The sequence below is a fragment of the Plecotus auritus genome (genome assembly GCF_963455305.1).
Source record: "Plecotus auritus genome assembly, chromosome: 5".
Classification (NCBI taxonomy): Eukaryota; Metazoa; Chordata; class Mammalia; order Chiroptera; family Vespertilionidae; genus Plecotus; species Plecotus auritus.
The window spans coordinates 174,623,387-174,636,830 of record NC_137776.1 but is presented as its reverse complement, the minus strand read 5'-3'; positions in this window follow the sequence as shown (position 1 = coordinate 174,636,830).

Here is a 13,444-nt window from a genome sequence, read left to right as displayed (position 1 = left end):
ACGACAATGCGATACCATCTCACACCTGTCAGAATGACTATCATCAACAAATCAACAAACGACATGTGTTGGTGAGGATGCGGAGAAAAAGGAACCCTCGTGCACTGCTGGTGGGAATGCAGACTGGTGCAGTCACTGTAGAGAACAGTATGGAGTTTCCTCAAAAAACTGAAAATGGAACTCCCATTTGACCCAGTAATCCCACTCCTAGGAATATATCCTAAGAAACTAGAAACACCAATCAGAAAGGATATATGCACCCCTATGTTCATAGCAGCACAATTTACAATAGCTAAGATTTGGAAACAGCCTAGGTGCCCGTCAGCAGATGACTGGATCAGAAAACTATGGTACATCTACACAATGGAATACTATGCTGCCATAAAAAAGAAGGAATTACTACCATTTGTAGGCACCTGGATGGAATTAGAGAACATTATGCTAAGTGAAATAAGCCAGTCAATGAAAGAAAAATACCACATGATCTCACTCATTTGGGGATAATGGAAAACATTATAAACTGATGAACAAAAAGATAGATACAGAGGCAGTAAAGCATCAAACAGACTGTCAAATTACAGCGGTAAGGTTAGGGAGAGGTGGGGGAAATAAGAGATCAACTGAAGGACTTGTATGCATGCATATAAGAGTAACCAACGGATGCAAAACATTGGGGGGTGAGGGCATGTATGGGAGTGGGGTGGGGGGGGCAATGGTAAGATATATACATATATAATACCTTAATAAAAAAAATTTAAAAAAAGAAAGAAAGAAACAGAATGCCTGTTATTGGGGATGGTGTTGGAGGAACTCAGTCTCCATGCGACATTCACAGTGCTGGTATGGTTGACAGCTGTTTGGAAGCTCAGACTCTTGAGTGTGGTTCCTAGCTCTACCACTTACTGGTTGTGTGTTCTTGAGTAAGTTACTTATCTTCTTTGTGCTTTAGTTTTTTCCTCATTAAATGGCAATCACAAGAGTGCCTAACTGTAGGGTTGTTGTGAGGATTAAATTGTAAAATCCCTGAAAGATCTTAGAACCGGGTCTGGTACCTGGTGCTACTTAATAATTCACTGTTATACCTATTAGGGCAGCTGGATTCCATGATCTTTAAAGTCTTTTCCAAAGCTGGGGTCATATGACTCCACATAGATCATAAAATCAGAAGGTCTGATTGGACAAACATTTGCAGTGGAGAATGAAGGATTAGAAAAGACAAATCAAAAAAGTTAAAAGCATATCTAGTGATCAGGAATCCATTTATTTAGTGGATATGTGATAGGTGGAAGACATTACCATTCCTGATTTAATAAGATCTCAATCCTTTTCAGAAGTTGAGAAGTATTCGTATGATTGGGAAAGAAAACATGATTAGAATCTCCATAATGCAGACCCAGAACTAGTTTGTTCATTTTTCAACAACCATTTGTGAGCATTTCCTAAGTGCCTGGAGTTGTCCTAAAAGTAGGAATTCATGAAGGATGAAGATGCAGTGAAAGGGCTAGAACAAAATTAATTGGGAGGGATCCAAGTGGAACTGAAAAGGGACCATTCACGCCACCTGGGAGGTGTCTGAGCCTGCCATCTCTCATTTGAATTCCTGCCACAGCCTCCCAATTGATCTCTCTGCCTCCCATCTTGTCCCTCTTAACCCATTCTCCTCACGGCACAGCAGGCAACGCCACTCCACAGTTTGTTTAATGTCAACATGGCTTGTAAGACCTCATAGCATGTGGCCCTGCCATACTTCTCCTGACTAATTTCTTGCCAATCCACTCTCATCAACACACTTCCTTCCATCACTTAAACTTATCATGATTTCACCTCCAGACTTCCATAATACTGTTCCCTTGATGGGAATGGGCTTCCCTTGACACAGCCAGGCTCAATCCTGCTCATGCTTCAACCCTCAGCTAAAATTTTACTTCCTCCAGGAAGACTTCTGGAATGCCCTCTGATGTGTATACACACACACACACACACACACACACACACACACTCACACCTTCGTAGATCTGGGTTAGGTGACCCTCCTCTAAGACCCCTCAGTGCCTTGTACTTCCCTTTTGGAACACTTACCAGGAGGCATTCTAATGTTCCTTGTCTCCGCTAAATACCCAACTACATACGGGCACACACAATGACTGTCGTGTTCACCACATGCTCTCAGCGTCTCCCATAGTCTGTAGTACAGAGTTGGTGCTCAGGAAATGTTTAGTGCCGTGCTCCCCCTTCTAGGAATGGTGACCCAAGACCATGTGATCTAGCTCCCCAATATCAACGTCTCTAATAGACCCAGCACCGTCCCGCACCCTGATTCCCTTAAAGCCTGATTCTCCTGTACTCTATCCCCTTCCTTCTGCCCAAATCTCCCCCCTCTCCCTGTGTTTCACCTCCCATCAGTTCTGGAATCAGTCCTTGCTTTATTAGGCTTGTGTTCACTTTGAAGCTGTGGCTACACATGGCCACACAAACTCTGGCATCCAGGCCTCCAATCATCCAGAGCCTTGGTGACCTGACAACAAAACATCTGGGCCACTGACTCATCTTGGTTTTCTTTGCATCCACATGGCTTGGCACACTTAGGCACTGCCTGAAGGTTGGTCACTGAATCCCGATGCCGTGACAGTTTCCGTCTGGTCTCTTGAAATCATCAAGCGTTTGTATACATGGGAAAGGCTTTTCTAATCAGGGAACAGCTGGTTGTGGTGAGGGATCTATCTGTTGCTCCCACTATTAATTAGTAACATTTTAGAAAGCAGAACAAGCAAAGGGAAAAAGGAAAGTTTACCCCTGGGAGGGAGAATTGGAAGCCATATGTAAAAACTGTAGGCAGTGGAGGTTGGATTAACAAGAGATGATTGAAGACCCTCAGGTAAAAGACAAATATTTCTTCTCTGTGACTTTAGGGAGGAAAGCATGATCAAAAGTTTCAGAGAAGATGATTTCTGGCATTATTCTTTCAACAAAAAAGACTGAATCTTTTATTGTTGTTGTTTTTCAAGCAACATTTATCAAACACCTATGTCTTTTGGGCCAGTGCCTGAGGGAGGCATGTGATGAGCAGTTACCAGAGTTCCTGCTCTCCAAGAGGCTGCAATCAAATGGGGGGAAAGTGACACAGACGCGGAGAGGCGAGGTGATGCAATGTTTACGTTCAATGGCGCACATTTGCATTGTGGGAGCAGAGGAGCAGGGCACCTTTTTTGAGTTTCAGAACTGGTACAACCATGTACTGGTGAAGTGATCTTGAGCAAATCTCGTAACCTACCTGGCATGATGGTAGTGGCCCTAGATGGATTCAGTATAGGCAATGGCATTGTGTAGATGAAAAATTGATTTATTGGTGTTATTGTCCACCATTCAACTTTCCCAAATTCACATAGGACTATCTTGTAAGTTACGGAGCTTCTGGTCATTGAAAGTATTTAAGGAGGCCAAGTGATGTCTAGGAAGAGAAATGCTTAAAGGGAAGTCCCTGTGCTGGAGAGAGGTCTATCAATGCCTGAGGCTCTCTTATCTATAGCACCTTGTTATAAATAAGACTAGTGAATTTGTTCCTTCTTCTAGAACAGTGGTTCTCAACCTTTCTAATGCCACAACCCTTTAGTACAGTTCCTCATGTTGTGGTGACCCCCTACCATAAAATTATTTTCTTTTTTTTTCTTTTTTTTTTTTTTAAATATATTTTATTGATTTCTTACAGAGAGGAAAGGGAGAGGATAGATAGTTAGAAACATCGATGAGAGAGAAACATCGATCAGCTGCCTCCTGCACACCTCCCACTGGGGATGTGCCTGCAACCCAGGTACATGCCCTTGACTGGAATCGAACCCGGGACCCTTCAGTTCGCAGGCCGACGCTCTATCCACTGAGCCAAACCGGTCAGGGCCATAAAATTATTTTCATTGCTACTTCATAACTGTAATTTTGCTACTGTTATGAATCGTAATGTAAATATCTGTGTTTTCCGGTTTGCTGCTGTAGAGCCCAACAGCCGTAGGCAAACTACGGCCCGCGGGCCGGATCCGGCCCATTCGGCTGTTCTATCTGGCCCACGGAGCTGAAAGAGTGGAGGGTTCTCTTGCTCTCCCCTCCGCTCCTTTACTTTAAATTTATATTAGTTCACACAAACACTCCATCCATGCTTTTGTTCTGGCCCTCCGGTCCAGTTTAAGAACCCATTGTGGCCCTCGAGTCAAAAAGTTTGCCCACCCCTGGCCTAAGACCATCGGAAAACACAGATATTTACATTACGATTCATTAACAGTAGCAAAATTACAGTTATGAAGTAGCAACGAAAATAATTTTATGGTTGGGGGTCACCACAACATGAGGAACTGTATTAAAGGGTCGCGGCATTAGAAAGGTTGAGAACCACTGTTCTAGAACATAGAGAGTGCACCAAAGTCAGGAAGCTCAGAACCATCTGGCACTGAAGAGTACTCTTCCCCTACCAGTGGGATCGAGAGGGCCACCCCTGACTCTGGCCTGACCTCGGTTTTCTCACTAGGGATATGTTAACCTAGACCAGTGGTCGGCAAACTCCTTAGTCAACAGAGCGGCAAACCGCGGCTCGCGAGCCGCATGTGGTTCGCAAGCCGCAGTTTGCCGACCACTGACCTAGACCACCAGCAAGGATGAGGAGTGAGTCCCCACTGCATTCTCTATTGCCCCTTGATCTAGTTCCAAAGTTTCTTATTCTAAAATGTTTCAACTCTTCTTCCTGTCTCATTCTTCTTCCATTACCAGGTCCTGTTAATTTTACTCCCTGAACATATTTGTATTCATTATTTTTGGTCAGGCCTCACCACCTCTCACATGAGTCCTTTGATCTCTAGTCTTGTTTTCTTACCTCCAGTATCTAGTATAGTCCTTTCTTCAAACAATAGCTAGAGTGATCCTTTAAAAAAGGAAATTTCATAATATTGCCCTCTTATGTAAAACCATTTAATATCTCCCATTGGTCTGAGGATCAAGTCCAAGCCTGCTGAATGTCTTATAAGGGCAGTTCTCCACCTTGTTGATCATTGTGCACATTACACTCTGGTCAGCCAAACCAACTGCATCTTTCAAATTGTCTAAGTCCTTCCACAGGACCTTTGCACATGCTGTTCCCTCTGAGTGGAAATGCCAGCTCTCTCCTTATCTGATTAAACTTATGTTTTCTTCCTCTTTGAAAATTCCCCTAACTTTTTCTTTCTTCCCCCTTCATCTAAGTTAGAATTAACTATTTATCTCTTGAGGCACCATAGTACTCCACACGCACCTCTATCAGAGCAGTTTGAAAACTTTATTACACTCCTTTATTTGAGAGTTTGCTTTCCTCTCTAGTTTTTTGAGGGCAAAGACTGCATCCCAGTCACCTGACATACAGTATTTTTAAAATAAGAAATTGAACCTGGAGAAACTACCACATGATATTTTTTAAAATCAGCAAATTTATGACCATTCTTAAGCTCTTTATTCTGTAAAGAAGTTCATAGCACTGAGTATTGAGCCAAAGATAAAATCAAGCAAATTTCAAAATTTACCCTCTTTCTTCAAGTAACTCCCAATCTCCGGACAGGAGCCTGCTAATTAGACTATGTAATTAGTGTCCTCATGAAGATCTGAAGAATAATCAAGTGAGGTGAGATTTTTCATTTTCCCGTGCCATCTGGGGACATGGACAGCATGACTATCAAAAGCCACATCATAAACAAAACATTTCTTCAAGCAAGAGATAGTCCATTGATGTGTCTGTGGACTAAGGATGAGCTGCTGATCTTTAAGGAAATCTTGGCTCTCCCCATCGAGGTTCAGAGGGTGGGCGTGTGGGCAGTAGCCAGTGATACCTTCCTCCTCTGCAAAAGCTGCAAGCCAGTGGTGGTCGGTCTCATCTATCCCAGGAGGGACATCACCATGAAATAGGAGGATTCAACGAGCATATTCAGTCTTGATGGGCTGCCATCTGGAGCTGTCAGACTTCTTTCCCCCAGGCAATAAAGGTGTTGTTTGAAGCTTATTAGTCCAGAAAAACAAAAATAACAAAAGTATATAATTACCTCAAAAATGTATCTGGGTGGGGTGGGAGTTGCTGTTACATATGCATAACTTCCCCAGGAATGTGAAGGGTATAATAGTCACTCTTCAAGGACAAGGAATACTAATGAGTACTTGAAACACAGCGTGCTTATCTGGGTGGCAACCTGTTTCTCTGCATTGTGGAGATGTTGAGCTCCTTGGATCGGAAGCACCAAGAGCAAGGGAGCATCACTGCAGGAGTCCTGGAATTCCTAATAGTGTCGTTATCATGATTGACAGGCAGTGGGCTTATGCATTGTCCTAACATTTTTTGGATTTAAAAGTGTTTCATTCATTCACATATCTGACCACAAAGATTCAGCTGAACCAGTGCCATCACAGGAATTGTGATAGAGCAGACTAGTGCTTTGGTAGGACTCAGGAGACCTGGGGTCTTGATCCAGCAAAATCCAGGTGCAGTGGCTACCTCCCCTGTTTCTCCATTTTCCCGTCTCTAATATAGGGATGGGAACTACTGGACAAGAAAAGCTTCTGACTAGTTATGCCTTTCATGGCGTCTATGTTTCCATGGGCTTTATTAGCTCAACTGCATTTTTCTCAACAATGACACTAAAATGGACTATTGTAAGAAAATCTTCAGAGAAAGTACTTTAAACGTCAAAATTTCCATACTGATGAGATCAGGGATATATAGCCCTGGACTCTGTGGCACATTTAAGGAAGATACTATAATCAACCTTAGGGAGGTTCCGTGTTCATTGTCACATTCGTAATGTTCTAAAAGTAATGACAGCCACGTCAAGCAGGTCATAGAAAGTATCCATCAGAACTACTATGGCCGTAAGGGATTAAACAAGCACACTAATTGTACTTAAGTGGACTAGTTGCCATTGTGATCTGGATCAAGAGTGTTAATGTTGATTGCCTGGCCAGCATGGCTTAGTAGTTGAGCATCAACCTATGCACCAAAGGTCACTGGTTTGATTCCCAGTCAGGGCACATGCCCGGGGTGTGGGCTCCATCCACAGTGTGGGGCATGCAGGAAGCAGCCGATCAATGATTCTTTCTCATCATTGATGTTTCTATCTCTCTCTCTCTTTTTCTTCCTCTCTGAAACAAATAAAAATCCTATCTAATAAAGAGGGAATATGCTAATTGACTATCACACCCTCACAAAGATGGAAGCACCCACAGCCAATAAGGAGGGAATATGCTAATTGCCATGCCCTCCAAAATGGCAGCGTCCACAGCCACAAGATGGCAGTGCCCAGTCCCCTTAGTCCTGCTGGGGCAGCAGGCACAGCACGGCCCGGCCCACCCCGTGCACCTGCCTCAGGAGTCCCCCAGTCCCCTCAGCCCCCCAGCTGCCCAGGGCCAGCCCAAGGCACAGGCAAGCCTCAGATGTTGGCTGCCCAGCCACCCAAGGCTTCCCGAGGCTCAGGTAACCAGGGCTGGCCGAGGCTTGCACTACCAACAGTGGCAGCAGCAGTGGTGTGATGGGGGGGTCGCCTCCTGCCCCTGAGGGCTCCCGGACTATGAGAGGGGGCAGGCCAGGCTGAAGGACCCCCCCTCCAGTGCATGCATTTTCATGTACCAGGACTCTAATATATATATATTTTAAAGAGTATTAATGTTGAGAGTAATTCTATCTAGCTTTATGTTATGATCAGAAAACTTTTAAATTCATACACAGCATCTCTTAGTGAGTAAAGAGAGCAAGATACCTGGATTGAGTTCTCATTTGATAGATACAAGCTGTGTGACTTGAGAGAGAGGCTGTAAAGTTCACAGCATGGCTTCTGGCATAGTGAGTGCTCAGGGCATGAGACCCGTGAGGTAGGCAGGAGGAGGAATAGTTAGACCCACGTCCCAGATGGCTCATTTATCCAGTCCTCTGTGGAGGCTGGTTGTTCTCACTCCTGAGCTTGTGTTTTGTTTGTATAAAAAAATAAGAAAGGAGGACACAGAGAGGGGTGGAAGGAGAGGGAGAAAGGAGGAAAGAAGAGAGGGAGGGAGGGAGGGAGGGAGGGGAGGGGAGGAGGGGAGGAGGGTAAGAGGGAAGAGAGGTTACAGAAGGAGGGAGGGAAAGAGGAAGACGGAAAAGAGAAAGAAGAGAGAGAGAGAGAGAGAGAGGGAGGGAGGAAGGAAAGAAGAGAGAGAGAGAAGGGAGGTCAGGAAGGAAGGGAAACAGAAAGAGGGAGGGAGGGAGGGAAAGAGGAAGAAAGGAAGGAAAAGAGAGAGAAAGGAAGAAAAGAAGAAAGGAAGAACAATAGAAAGAAAGGAAGAAAGAAAGAAAGACAGGCTCAAGTTCAGTAGAATTCCTTGCCTGTGATCCCAAGTAAGCAGTGTTTCATTCTTCAGATCTGAATGTCAGCACCTATTGCAAAAAGGTTCATTGTCATTATCAAACTTAGCTTGCTAAGGGGTTGTCTCGCTTTCCTTTCCGCTCGCCTGGCATAGCAGACACACATGATGTGGCAGAGAAAAGGACAACTTGAAATTCAGCAATTAGACATTCATTTGCATCAAGTCTTAGCTTCTCGGGTTTCCTTCCTTAGTCCCTCAGGAGTCTGAAAATTTTTTAAAAAGAAAGAGGGAGAAAGAAAAAGTTCCAATGAAAATAAAGAATGTCATTTTTCTTTTTCCTTTATGAAATATAGACTGAGGATGAATGAGTCCATTTGGATAGAGTGGGATCCCTTGGAACAAATATCTGTGGTTGGAATTGCTCCTTTAAAAGTTGTGTAACTCTGTCTGTCGTTCCATGGGTTTCGAGCATTGGCAATAGGCTGGTGCAGCGTGAGATACAGACACCTAAAGCAGACAGCCATGTCTCTAAGCACGTACTCTGAGTCAGGTGCTGTGCCAGGGCCTTTGTTGCCCTATCTCATTTGCGCCTCCCATTAATACTGCCAAGTAGGTGATTTTAAGCCTGTTTACAGATGAGGAAACGGAGACCAAGCAAGAGGTGAGGTAATTTGCCCAGCAGCATGCATCTTGTAAATAACAGAGCCAGAAATTCAACTCATGCTCCAAAGCCTGTGTCCAAGACACAAACCTTGTCCAGATCCTTACATCCTGCTTGGCCAGAGAGGGCATTGACGTAAGACTGCAAAGCCAGGGAGCTGTTCCTGTAAAGGCTGCTCCTTCATATCATTTTAGAACCACATTCTGCTGAGTAAAGGAGATATTGTTGTTTCCACTTCTCAGATGGTGAAACTGAGCACAGATGGATAGAGGCACTGTCAGAAGGATAACGGTGGGACAGCTGCTCAGGACATCAGTGAAGTTTTCCTCAGGAATTGTTCTTGACATTGAGGTAATGGGGAAGTCTGGTTTTTTTTCCTTTCTTATAACTAACTGTGGAAGCCCAAGGAGGGAGCAGTTAGGAGCAAAATTTCATTTTAGGAGCAAAAGTTTAGTGGTTTTGGCTGAAATTCTCACACAGCTTCCCATGAGTCAGTGAGCCTCTAAGTCTCAGGCTACCGGTCCGGAATGTGTGACTAAGAAATGTGCTTATGTCCAATGGGTGTTGAGAAGACTTGATGAGTGAAAGCTAAGCAACGTGCATTGTCTTAGAAAGTACCCTAGAAATGTTACTTATTACATCATTACCATCATCATGTGCTGTTGTCCAGCAGCAAAGGGAACCGTGTTAGCCAGTCAGGATGGGGTATGCTCGCGCATTAAGGTGCACACAAGGAATCCCAGGCTCACCCCTCTTGGCTGTTTTACCCTGGTTCCATCACGGGACCCCTGAGCTTCAAGCTCCTCCTCCCTAAAGTGAAGCCAGTCGCGATCCCTGCTGTCTCATCTGCCTTTCGGAGCAGTCCCAAATGTCAAATGAGATGATGGAAGAGAAAACCTCTTCACAAAATCTAAAGTGAGCTGTGCATAGAAAGACTCTGTGCTGATAATTCATCTTACAGTATTTTCTTCTTCTTTTCAATATCAAAATCCACACACAAATATACCTCCATTGTAAATGGAGAAGCCAAGCAAGACAAAGTAAAAGTCCCCTGACTCCCTCTGTGTGCTTGCCCTGGGCTCCACCATCTCATCCATCAGAGGTACCCAGTGTGTACCATTCCAACCAGCTTCTGTCACATTTGTTTTTGTTTTCGGTTTGTTTTGTTATTTTAGTTAATGTCTTCCCTTTCTGATGATATATGTGACTGAGTGGTTGAAGACTAGGTTCAGAACCCAAACTGCCTGAGTTTGAATTGTGGCTCCTTCATATTTTAACACTGTCAATAAGCTGTTTAGCCTTTCTGGGTCTCATTGTCCTCTGTGAAGTGAGGGCACTAATTGTACCTATCTCAGGACTTTGTTGTGAGAATTGAAATGGTGAATGCAGCAAACAGGTAACCAGCACCTGGCACCTGTGTTCCTCAATGTGTGTTCATTACTAGTATTGTTAGACAGGCAAGCTCACGAGGACATGGGTCATAGTTGAATCCTTGGCACTTAGCCCAATACCTGGTACCCAATGGACACGTAAAAAATATGTCTTAAATTAGTAAGAGAACACTATGCTCATTTTCATATTGGGAGGCTAAGGACTGGGGAAAGCTTACTAGAAAGGCAATTAAAATAAGAAGAACTTGTACTAACTGAGCATCAACTCTGCACAAAGAAGTCCTGTGCTTAATGCATGCTGACTTATTTACTCCTCATGGAAACCCCAAAGGACAGGTGTTATTATCACTGCCCTTGCTTTACCAGTGAGGGAACTGGGACATGGACAGGGTATGTCTTCTACAAGGTTACGTGGTCAGGATTCAAACCCAGCCAGTGTGAGCCCACATGGGCATTCTTCGTTTCTCTCCAGTCTTCAAAGGGTTTGTTAACCAGGTTAGCACGAAGACTCTGAGTGACTTGGGCCAGTAATAACTACACCGTGTTTTCCCACTTATCTTTCTGGGCCAAAGAGCTTGCTCCTCTCCCCTCTGGGGGTAAAGTTAATGATGTGGGACATGAAGACAAGATCATATTGCCTTTGAGAACATAGGTGTCCCAGACAGTGTCAGAAAGATGTTGAGACCGCTTGGTGGATTGAAAAGCCTGGCTGGCCAGAGAACCACCTCTACACTTAGAACCCATTTGACTTCAAGGGGCAGCCCACCATTCTGAACTGTGCTACGCAGTACTGTGGAATGACTGCAGGGTGCTGATGAGAACCAGGGAAGAACTGAGTGGGTGGGAGTCTTAGGGGTCACATCTTTCAGGGGTTTAATTGGATTCCTATTGGAATCAGGATGATGATGATCAGCCTTCTAAAATCAGAAGTGAATTATCCACATGGGTCATGTTCAGAATCATTTAACAACTGGTTGTTCCCAGTCACCACTCCACTGGGAAGAATATTGGCCCCGGAGAACAGAGTGGACAATGGCCCTACAGCATGGCCTTCCCAGAGCATATCTGCTGGCTACCAGTCCAGGAACTAGGTAGTTTTCTCCCTCCAAAGAAAGGGACATATTCTCAAAGGGAAAGGGAAAGGATTTGTTTAAGGCAACACAGGGACTTAGTGGCAGAAGTAAGAACAGAACCTGGACTCTTGGCTCCTATAAGAGCCCCTCAATCAGCCTCATCTAACTCATGGTCCTTATTAACCACTACAGGAACAGATCCAATTGGAAATTGGACATTTCTGAACATGATACCACACACACAGTAAAGTTAAACATCTCCTTTTTCTGAGGAGCACAGGAGTTCTTCACATCTACCAAGGCCATGGTCTAAGGCTATTGTTGTTGTTGTTGCTGCTATTATTATTAACTAAAGGCCCGGTGAACAAGACTCGTGCACTGGGGGAGGGGTCCCTTAGCCTGGCCTGCACCCTCTCGCAGTCTGGGACCCCTCAGGGATATCCACCTGCCAGCTTAGGCCTAATCCCCCCAACCCCACGGGGACATCCCTCTCGCAGTCCAGGGCTCTCGCAGTCCAGGGCTCTCGCAGTCCAGGGCTCTTGCAGTCCAGGACACCTCGCTTCTTACCGCCTGCCTGCAGTGGAGGTGGGAGAGGCTCCTGTCACCACAGCTGGGCTCATCTTCTGGCTGAGCGGTGCTCCCCCTGTGGAAGTTCACTGACCACCAGGGGACAGCTCCTGTGTTGAGCGTCTGCCCCCGGTGGTCAGTGCATGTCATAGTGACCGGTCGTTCTGCTGTTTGGTCAATTTGCATATTATGCTTTTATTATATAGGATTCACTGTTTAAAGTTAGTGTTTTCATATGTTGTCCAAGTGAGTCCACATCCTGTATTTTCCGAGAATTGAATGGGGTTCTCTAACAGTGTTCAGCAATTTGGTTAACCTCACTGTGGAGGGCTGACCACTGCTGAAGCCATGAGTTTCAGGACAAACTTGGGACACTGCACAATGAATCTCCAATTTTCTGGATGAAAATTTCAAATGTCTCATTGCTGTAGTTTATCCTAAAGCTTAAGAACACAGGATTTGAAGGCAGTGCTCTAAAACTCCTTTTCTTCTTTGGAAAATGGAAGTAGTCATATTACCTGCCTCTTAGGGTTGCTGTAAAGACTGCATGCTGCATTGTATAAGCACTCACCACACATAAGCAAACAATACATTTCAACTACTAATGACAGTGATGATAATTTGAGAGTGAAAAATTGTGCTAGACAGCTAACCAACCCTGCCAGGCACAGAAATTGATAACTGATAAATAATTGTCAATTGAATAAATGAGTTATCACCATCTGCAATAAGAGTGGCATCATTATAGCAGAAAGAATATTGGTTTGGGAACCAGGAAAGCAAGGAATTCTCACTTTGGAATGGTTTGGATATGTGACTTTAGCAGAATCCCCTCCCCTCTGTGAGTCTTCAGCTATAGGTTTAACAGGCTGTAAAGCTGTTTCTACTTTTAAGAAATATATATGACAGTGGGCTGGTGCAGTATGTACTAACATCATCCCCAAATGCCACCTAGGAAGGGAAGGGTTATGTCCACATGACAAGGTAAGTAGCCACACAGGTTGTGCATGAGAACTGGCGAAGACAAGATGAGAGAGAGTTTCATAGGATCGAGAGATTAACTCTGACTGGTGGAGGGCATGAGTAAGGTTTCCTGAAAGAGCCAGGACTTTCTTCAACTGGGTTTTAAGAATTCAAAGGACCCAAGCTAAGGTGAAGTGAAAGAAACAGGGCATTATTCTGGAAGTTACACATAGCAAGGAGAAACAGAGGTCCCTAGATGTTCGCCAAGTGTTCGCTGAGTCTCTGTTCAGCATGAACCATAGAGGGTTAATCCCATAGGGGATCTCAAAAGGCAGAAGACTCAGTCTCACCTTCGAGAAGCTTAAGAGCTGGCACGGAAAGGAAGACAGGGCATAAATCCAACAATATAGGAGACCCAAACAAGCTAAATAATCCTCTGGGAACGATTTATTTTC